General features: G+C 43.0%; 1 protein-coding gene and 1 long non-coding RNA gene across 2 annotated transcripts in view; both read right to left on the minus strand.

Moving 5' to 3' along the window:
• The window catches only part of GABRG1 (gamma-aminobutyric acid type A receptor subunit gamma1), a 66,591-nt gene that overhangs the window by 55,101 nt on the left and 2,058 nt on the right, over positions 1-9,432 (minus strand). The window lies entirely within an intron of this gene.
• LOC128421110 (uncharacterized) lies at positions 1,612-3,210 on the minus strand. Its single transcript, XR_008332229.1, has 2 exons — positions 2,065-3,210; positions 1,612-2,016 (listed from the first exon to the last, which is right to left on the minus strand). It is a non-coding gene; the product is annotated as an uncharacterized LOC128421110 (long non-coding RNA).

Consider the following 9,432-nt stretch of genomic DNA (forward strand, 5'->3'; position numbering starts at 1 on the left):
AATTTTAATAATGCCCTAAGCAAATGACTTCCCTCCTTTATTCCAAATAGGAATACCACAAATTGATATTTGAAGTTTGCCAGTTCTGTCAAAAAACTACTTTGGCTCCCTTCAGAATGTCCTGCATAAGGAACCTCAGATTGGCTTTGTATTTATGGTGGAATTTCTATGGGAACACCAATAGTATATTGATCATTGTGCCCTTTTAGCAGAGCTTCTTATTCCCACCATCATGACTACTGTAGCTCCCTGTGTTGCAATGACAGATGACACTAAATGGCCCTACGTCCAGGAAAAGGAAAGGTAAAGGACCCATAGTCCAGTCAAAGGTGACTATGGGGTTGTGGCGCTCATCTCGCTTTCAGGCCAAGGGAGCCGGCGTTTGTGCACAGACAGCTTTCTGGGTCATGTGGCCAGCAGGACTAAGCCACTTCTGGCGCAAGAAGACACCATGACAATTGCCAGAGCGCACAGAAACGCCATTTCCTACATCTGGGACACCTGGGTGATAAGAGCAATCCAATCACACCCAATTAATCAGACTTAACAAAAATAAATAAGTTTCTGTCAATCCCATCAAGTATTACAAACAAATTTCCTATTGGTACAAATTAAAGATACAAATGAGTGGTACTATAAGCCATAGGTGCCAACTCTAGGGGCCCCTGGGTGCCAGGGCACCCACACCTCAGAGCTCCGACGCGACTTCTGGTTTTGACACTACCCTGAAATAACCTCCCTGGAGATATTTGAGGCTGTGCCAGGTCTCCAAACATGACTTCCAGTATAAACTGGAAGTTGCATCAGAGGTCTCGCAAGGCCTCGGATGTGACCTCCGAGACCCTGCGAGGCCTCAGAGGCAATGTCTGAGGCCATACCAGGCCTCCAAACACGACGTCCGGTTTATATAAGAAGTTGCGTCCAAGGTTTCCCAAGGACCTGAGCTCTGAGACCTTGCAAGGCCTTGGAAGCGCCGCTGCTGACATAACATGACGTCACAGCATCATGACATCATGTTACATCGCATAACCTGGGGCCCAAGTCAGCTGAAGATGCGCACATTAACAAAAATGCAATGTTTCAATATAACGCCACACAGAATACACCTGAGCTACATTGTTATAGTCAATGTTTAGTCAATGTTGCTCTGGCATACCCCTGCAGTGCACAGCCCGACGCCTTCACCTACAACTAGCTTTTGAATGCTAGGGAATGAAACAGGTGGAGGCAGTAACAATTCATTCAGCCTCATTCTGACTACTAATGGAAATAACAAAAAGGCTTGTCAGCAAGAGCAAAGACAGCTCAGCTCCAAAATGCCAGCAGGAGCAAAGGATAGCCTTAGTATGGAGTGGTAGATAAGATATCCTCCTGAATACAAGCCAAACAGTAATTCCTGCTTCCACTCTCTGCTCATCACATAGTTCTTTAACACTTGTAGCAAAACTTTATGAATGAATGAATTCATACAGCACGTAGAATAGTCTGGTGTCCTGTTTGGCTAATAGGTCACTGCTATAATTTGTATAATCTGTATTTTCCCACATGTTCTGATGTTATTTGTCATGTGAGACCAGGTGTGCTAGAATTAGTTGTCATGCAAGAAGCACCAAAAAATGCTTTATGGCAGGCATAGGCAAACTCAGCCCTCCAGATGTTTTTGGGACTACAACTCCCATCATTCCTAGCTAACAGGACCAGTGGTCAGGGGTGATGGGAATTGTAGTTCACAACATCTGGAGGACCAAGTTTGCCTATGCCTGCTTTATGGGCAAATATACAGTAGCACCATATAATTAGTACTATGGGGTTTATAAGGCAGAGCTGGCGCACATAAGGTTCTTTACCATGTGATTGTGTGTGTGTTTCTCCACTGTTCATGGCTCCAGCTATACACACTGTGTCAAAATAATGCATATTGGAATGTTATTGCAAGGTGTAAAATGTTACCTGCATGGCTTATTCTGGCACCACACCTTCATACATATGAACAATTTTGCTGGGAACCAATCCACACTTGATCTTAGCCAAAAGGCCGAGAAGCTTGCTGGGAACCAATCCAACTCATGCGTCTGAGAAGCGAGCAAATTAGATTTCCTAGGACCCTGTTGGACCACAGCCATTTTTTTGAGACCCATCATCTCTCACTGGAAATTTCTCTTCCCTTCAGCGTGATCGACACTGTCATTCATTACCTCCACTCCACCAGACTACTTGGTCAGGATTAGATTAAATATATTTATTAGATAGTAGCCTACACATAATGTGGAAGTGCAAACACATTTGTAAGTTAAGATTCATAGGTCTGATTCTTGATGTTGATTCTCCGACGATACATCAAATGCAACTGGAATTCAATTGATCTGGTTCTACCTATCGATCTGCTCCACTTATTCATAGCAAGCTTGCCTCCGTCAGCCAGACGGAGCATTTGTCCAGATAGCCACCATTACTGGGTTCAGCCAAAGCATGAACACCTGTAGCTTTGTATTTAAAGTGAGAGACAAAAATAGATGTCACTTGTGACAGAGTGAGATTCTTAGAATGGGGAGGACTCACAGGCTGCATTCACACTGCTATTTAATGCATATTCCATTTCCCTAACTGTTATACTTTCCACATTATATTTGAGACTTCACACAACATCAACACCACTTCCAGAAATGCAGTATAACAGAATTCATTGGAAGTTTAGCATTCATTCCTATGTTATTTACTTCCAGAAAAAAGAATATGTTTGCAAATAACATGGAAATGTGAACTAAACTTGTGCTGTATTCTGCTGTATTTCCAGAAGTGGCACTGCTGTTGTGCAAAGGCTCAAATGTAAGGTGGAAATTAACACTTAGGGAAATGTTGAGGAAATGGAATACACTGCCGTGTGAATGCAGCCAGTCTGTAGCTCATGAGGGTGTGGAAAGTGGAGCATGTAAGTAGCCCATCAGAGGAGGAAATTAGCCCAGAAACTATCAAAGACCCCTAAGTAAGAATGGTGCAATGAAGGAAGAGTCAAATTGAATCCGTATCACAATGATTCCAGAATTAGAGTTTCTGAGATTTCCACCCATTTCCTATAAGGAAAAGACTTCTGTGCAGGAAATCACGTGAAACCCACGTCTGTGGTGATGAGTCCACATTTCATGTGCATATTCCTTTAAAATATGGTATGTCATGGTTTCACACAATTCCCTACATTCTAGTTACAGGTAGGTAGCCATGGTGGTCTGTCATAGTCGAAACAACAAAAAAAAAAAAAAAAAAAAAAAATTCCTTCCAGTAGCACCTTAGAGACCAACTAAGTTTGTTATTGGTATGAGCTTTTGTGCATGCACACGAAAGCTCATACCAATAACAAACTTAGTTGGTCTCTAAGGTGCTGCTGGAAGGAATTTTTGTTATTTTGTTACAATTCCCTACAGTTATTTCCATTTAGGAGTGAAACATTCGAAGTAGCTGTCTGAGAATGCAAACAATTTCCCAGCTTTTTGCTTCGTATAACACACATCTAGAATATACAGAGGCCTGGGCTACAAACATTTTTATATTCCTTTTTTAGTCATTTGTTTCTATTGCAACCTATTCCATTTCTCCCCTCCACCTTCATTACCATAGTTATTTGTGTTCCTTCCAGCAACACCATGTAATGTGGCCAACATCTGCTGCTTGAAATTCATTTTCTCTCATCCTTTTCATGGAAGATGGCTGTTCATACACCATAGTGGCATGTTTCATAAAGTTGGGAGAGGGGAGGGGGAGTCCTCCTTAGTCATATAAAGATTTTTGATTGTGTGTGCAGGCGTACACTATTTTTATTCAACATTTCCATTAAAGAAGCCAAGTGTGCTGGTGGCACAGAAAGTTTCTCTCTCTGCTGCTCATTCAAGAAGAAGCCAAGGCTTTGGCTGCTAGATTCTTAAATGTACAGTCAGATTCTTCTTGCGATATGAAAGCTACTGGATTCTGTGCTGTTGCTGCTTTTGCACAGGAAATTGGGTTGCAGGGACCTTCGGCCATAAGCACCCTCAGCCCATTTTCAAAAGTCCTCTGCAAGCAGTGAGTTCAGACCTCTTGCAATAACAACCTGCCCCTCCTAAGCAACCTGCTGCAAGCAGGAGGAGAGATAAAGACTGCCACTGCACTGTTTGGGCTCTGGTCCCACCCACTGCCAGCATGCACTCACTCTCTCAGTTGCCTGCAAGGGACTGTGTGATCCTTGAGTTCAGTTCCCCATTCTTGATCTAGGTCACTAAAGATGTCTTCCTAGCTGAACAAGATGGATGGAAAATTTGACAAGAGCAATCTATCAAAGTAACCAGTAGTCTAGATTATTTATAGGATGGCCTCCTCACTGAACTGGGACTGACTCGAGATCAGGAATGCAAAAATGTAGATATTCAGTATGCACTGGCTCCTAAACAAACAAACAAGCAAACACACACACACACACAACTGGGCTTGGTTCAGCAGTCAGAAGACCAGGCTTCTTTTATCTAGCTCCTAGAGAATCTCACTGACTTTGCCATCTTTCACAAGACTATTCATTTATGTCTGCAACAACACAATTTCATTAATCAGCAGGACATCTGATTCACATAAATGTGCAACTGACTTATTTAGCCTACCCAGAAGAGTATGACTACAGATTCCATTGCAATTTCTTTGTCCGTACTATGGCAAGAACAAGGGCAGCTGTTTGTCCCATAGCATATCATTGCTCTTAAAACAGGATGAGGGTGACTTTGGTACACAACCTAACTGCAGTCTTGGTTATGACTAAGGTTAAAGGTATAAATAAGCTGCTTCTGGGTACTTGTGGGCCTATTGAGAGCACCATGTTTGGCCTTACTGAACAGCATCAAGAGGAGGGCTTCATATGTGTAGCACAGATAGAAAGGCTTTCAGGTTACTTGTAGCCTTATTTTGTCTCTCTTACCCTATGTAAATGGAGCCATGTGAAGCTAGACGTGCCATGCATGACTTGGGGGGGGGGAGTGGTTCCACCTGAATTCCTACCTCCGGTATTCTTCATTGTGCAATGCCACACAACTTCAATATCTCAGCAAATACAGGACAGGATTCAGAATACAGTGGTACCTCGTGTTAAGTACTTAATTCATTCCAGAGGTCCGTACTTAACCTGAAACTGATCTTAACCTGAAGCACCACTTTAGCTAATGGGGCCTCCTGCTGCTGCCGCGCTGCTGGAGCACAATTTCTGTTCTCATCCTGAAGCAAAGTTCTTAACCTGAAGCACTATTTTTGGGTTAGCGGAGTGTGTAACCTGAAGTGCATGTAACCCAAGGTACCACTGTAAAGGGAGGCAGGCATCACTTTTGTGGTCCCAAATTTTACTTTGGTGCCATTGTACTCAGAGAATTACGGTAAAGGTACCCCTGCCCGTACGGGCCAGTCGTGTCCGACTCTAGGGTTGTGCGCCCATCTCACTTAAGAGGCCGGGGGCCAGCGCTGTCCCGAGACACTTCTGGGTCACGTGGCCAGTGTGACGAAGCTGCTATGGTGAGCCAGCACCAGTGCAGCACAAGGAAATGCTGTTTACCTTCCCGCTATAAAGCGGACCTATTTATCTACTTGCACTTAAGAGTGCTTTCAAACTGCTAGGGGGGCAGGAGCTGGGACCAAAAGACGGGAGCTCACCCCGCTGCGGGGATTCGAACCGCCGACCATGCGATTGGCAAGCCCTAGGCGCTGAGGTTTTACCCACAGCGTCACCTGCGTCCCCCCGATAATTACGGTAGTCTATTCCTAAAAACCAGGTGCTTCTTTCAGAAAACATGTGCATACATTCAGACGGAAAGACCAACATTATACTAAGGAGAATTATCTTACCAAATATTTTAACTTTTTAACTGAATTATACACCAAGGCAAAACGTTTCATAAGATACCGAAAAATGATTCCCCCCCCCCACAAATGTTCTCTGCTGAATTATCAAAAGGCAGAGGTTTCAGAGCATGTTCTATGGAACTCTGGTATTCTTATCAGGGGTTCCTTAAAGAGAAGGTCAATAGTGCTGGAAAACCTGTTCCAAATGGTGGTAGTGGGAGCAAGCTGCCTAGCTTCTCTGGTAACGGGAAGCTACAAATAAGCTTTGGCTATATTCTATAGTACACTCTTTAGTATGCACTAGGTAACTTTAAAGCCCATTAGGCCTGGCCTCTATGTAAACTGACTGTGCATTGTAGAATATGCCATGGAAGTATTTGCAATGCACAGGCTAGGGTTTTGATCCAAACCCTACAAATATATAAATTCATCAAACCAGTATATAGATTTGTGATTTAGTCTGCTGAACCACAAACCTTTCTGCTGAAGAGAGGGTGGGCTTGCTTGCTTGCTTGCTTGCTCTCTCTTCTTTCTTCAGAACTGTAAGGCTGCTTGTGAGCAACATGAAGACTAGAAATGGAAAGTTCTGTTGCTTTTGGCTTTCTTGGTTTCTCATTTTTCCAATCTTAAAGTCGGTTCTCCACATTTTGGCAGCACTTTGCATTTTTGTTTTTTTAAAATAATCCTCATAAAAATTCACCAGTGTTTTAGTGCAAATTTCTCCTAATACTTTTTAATGCAGTTTTGACCAATGTACATTGATTTTCCCTAATATGACACATATTTGTATGTTATTTTCACATATATATTAATTTTTATGCACACTTTCCTCTAACATATGCATTTTTGTAAACCCTGTCTGATTGGGGAACTGCATTGAAAAACCCATATAAAGTGAGGATTTGGAAGGATGGCTGTGTTTTGGTTCACGTATCGTTTTAGAAAGTGCAAATTTGACAGATCTGCCTTTCAATATGAACCGAATCAAATTTCTTCCCCATCCTTGATGGTGGCAGACCCCTTTGTGTGGCCCTTTGTATGGACACAGGAAACCATGTGCAGTTTCTTTCTGCACCATTTTGAAAAGTGTTTGTACCTAGTGCACCAGAGGTCCTGTTCATTGAAGCTGCTCCAAGCAGCTTTGCAATGTGTTAAAACAAGAAAAGGGGCAAGAGATAAAACGCTTGATACACCTTGAAAGGACTCCTAAATTGCCTCTTCCTTTCGCTGATTATTTTTAAGGTTTCCCCCCAGAATTATTCCCAAAAAAATCTGCACAGGAATTAGCCCCAAAATATTTTAAGATGTCTATGTATTGGGGGGGGGGGAGATGGGGCAGCCTGCAATATAACCATCCATTCCTAGTGCAGGAGCTCCAGAAGAGATGGACTTCAGCATATAAATGTAGAGCGAGTGTGATGTAGTGGTTAAGAGCAGTGGACTCGTAATCTGGGGAACCGGGTTCGCGTCTCCGCTCCTCCACATGCAGCTGCTGGGTGACCTTGGGCTAGTCACACTTCTCTGAAGTCTCTCAGCCTCTCTCACCTCACAGAGTGTTTGTTGTGGGGGAGGAAGGGAAAGGAAATTGTTAGCCGCTTTGAGACTCCTTAGGGTAGTGATAAAGCGGGATATCAAATCCAAACTCTTCTTTTTCTTCTTAGGTGACAGGGGTCCTTTGAAAGTGGAGAATTCATAGAACACTTTACAGAGCAATACTGAAGGGGCAGAGAGAACTAAAGACAGATGAACTGCGGTATTCAAGCCCTGTGGGGCTTACACCAATAAGGAAGAAACGGGGGGGGGGGCAAATTTCCTTCCCTCCCAGTGTCTTTTCTTAAGTTCCCTCCCATGGATTCCAATGGGAGAGCAAAAAACTCTGCTTGCTCCAGAGCTGACATTGTCTCCCATTACATAGACAATTGGGGCTTCCATTTTGGCCATCCTGCCCCCTAAAAAATCACCAACACCAATATGGAGGATTCTGATGGCCATTGTACATGCTGTCAAGATAATAAAATCCATTCTAAACTTTTTTTCAGTTGGCAAAAGGATGCTTAAGTTGGGGGGGGGGGGAAGAGTACAGCCTTGTGTCAATCTTCCCCAATTTCATGCCTTCCAGATGTTTGGACTACAGCTCACATCAGCCCTGCTGGGGCTGGTGTAAACCATAGTCCAAACATCTGGAGAATGCCAGGTTGGGGGAGGCTGACCTACTGCCCAGGCATTGTAGAGCTATGAACAAAACCACTAGAGCTTTAACAATTCTAGGAGGCAAAGTCTAGCTCTGAAAACCACTCACTTCACTTACAGCCATTTTATCCATTATCCTGTGAATGGGGCCAGAGGTGGGGGGAGGTGTGCCTTTAAAGAAAACCAGTTGATGCAGGTGTTGGTGTTTACACTGAGCATTCAGCTGAGGAAGTGCTGCCTGGAATCAAAATGACAAGTCAAGCAGTCCCCCCCTCCCCGTTTCCCATTTAATAGTTTTGTAATTTGAGGATAATTGCACACAAACTGCAAAAATCAAACGTTCTTAGTGCAGTTACAGAATACTCCTCTAACTTTTGTCTCTTCACTAAGGAATGCAGTAATAGTTCATTTCCTGCTCTGCCCCATTTCCAAACTACTTCCCTCCCTAGCCCCTGCCTTTTCCCTCAAAGTCTGTCAACTAGCTAAATGATCACAGGTGATTGTTCTCTCTCCCCTCTGCAAACAGAATGTACCCACTTGAATATTATTATTTTTTCTGAGGAGCAACTCGTTTCATTAAGATTCATTCACAAGAAGTCTTAGCTGTGCAGGTGTCATTTTCATCAATGCCTTTGAAACGTTACCATAACCTGACAAGTCTCCCCCTCCCACCAGCCTTTGAGAGGGCTCAAACTACAGCATATGCTATAATAATAATAATAATAATAATAATAATAATAATAATAATAATAGATAATCAAAGATGTTTCTGGCCAATTTCCTACAGCATCCTGGTGATGAAGCTGAGGCACACTCTTAAGATTCACACACTTGACACAGATGCATGAATGATAGCGCAGTGTGGATGAATTCAAATACTTTTTAACACTTTTTTATATAAAAAACCCCCCACCCTGGATACTGCATATCCGGAATATTCCCCCACCCTGCTTAATGATTTGGCCTACGTCATTAAAAAAAATGGCAATGGATTGCAATTTAATATCTTTATGTATTGCAATTTAATATCTTTATGAGAAATGCAAACTGATGGCACAATGCCCATTACAGTATCTATGAATTATTCAAGGGATTGAAAAGGGACAGCTGATTTCCTTTTCTTCCCCTAAAAAAATCTTAGAAGCAGCATGCTTTCCTTCCTCCGCGAAGTGCTGCTTCTTTAGGGTCAGCCTGGCAATCCTTTTACATTACCAATCCATCAGGCTTCCAAAATCTCTGAAGGAGCCCCCCAGCTGTTCCATGTGTACTCACAAGGCACAATATTTCCAAGGCTTCCTATCCAAAATGTATCCCATTGCTAAAGACATAGTGAAAGAATCAAGGGGAAAGGAAGGTAAAAAGCTGTGGCTGTAGTTTCCCCGGACCATTAAAGATCAG

This window comes from Podarcis raffonei, chromosome 9 (assembly GCF_027172205.1).
Source record: "Podarcis raffonei isolate rPodRaf1 chromosome 9, rPodRaf1.pri, whole genome shotgun sequence".
NCBI classification, from domain to species: domain Eukaryota; kingdom Metazoa; phylum Chordata; class Lepidosauria; order Squamata; family Lacertidae; genus Podarcis; species Podarcis raffonei.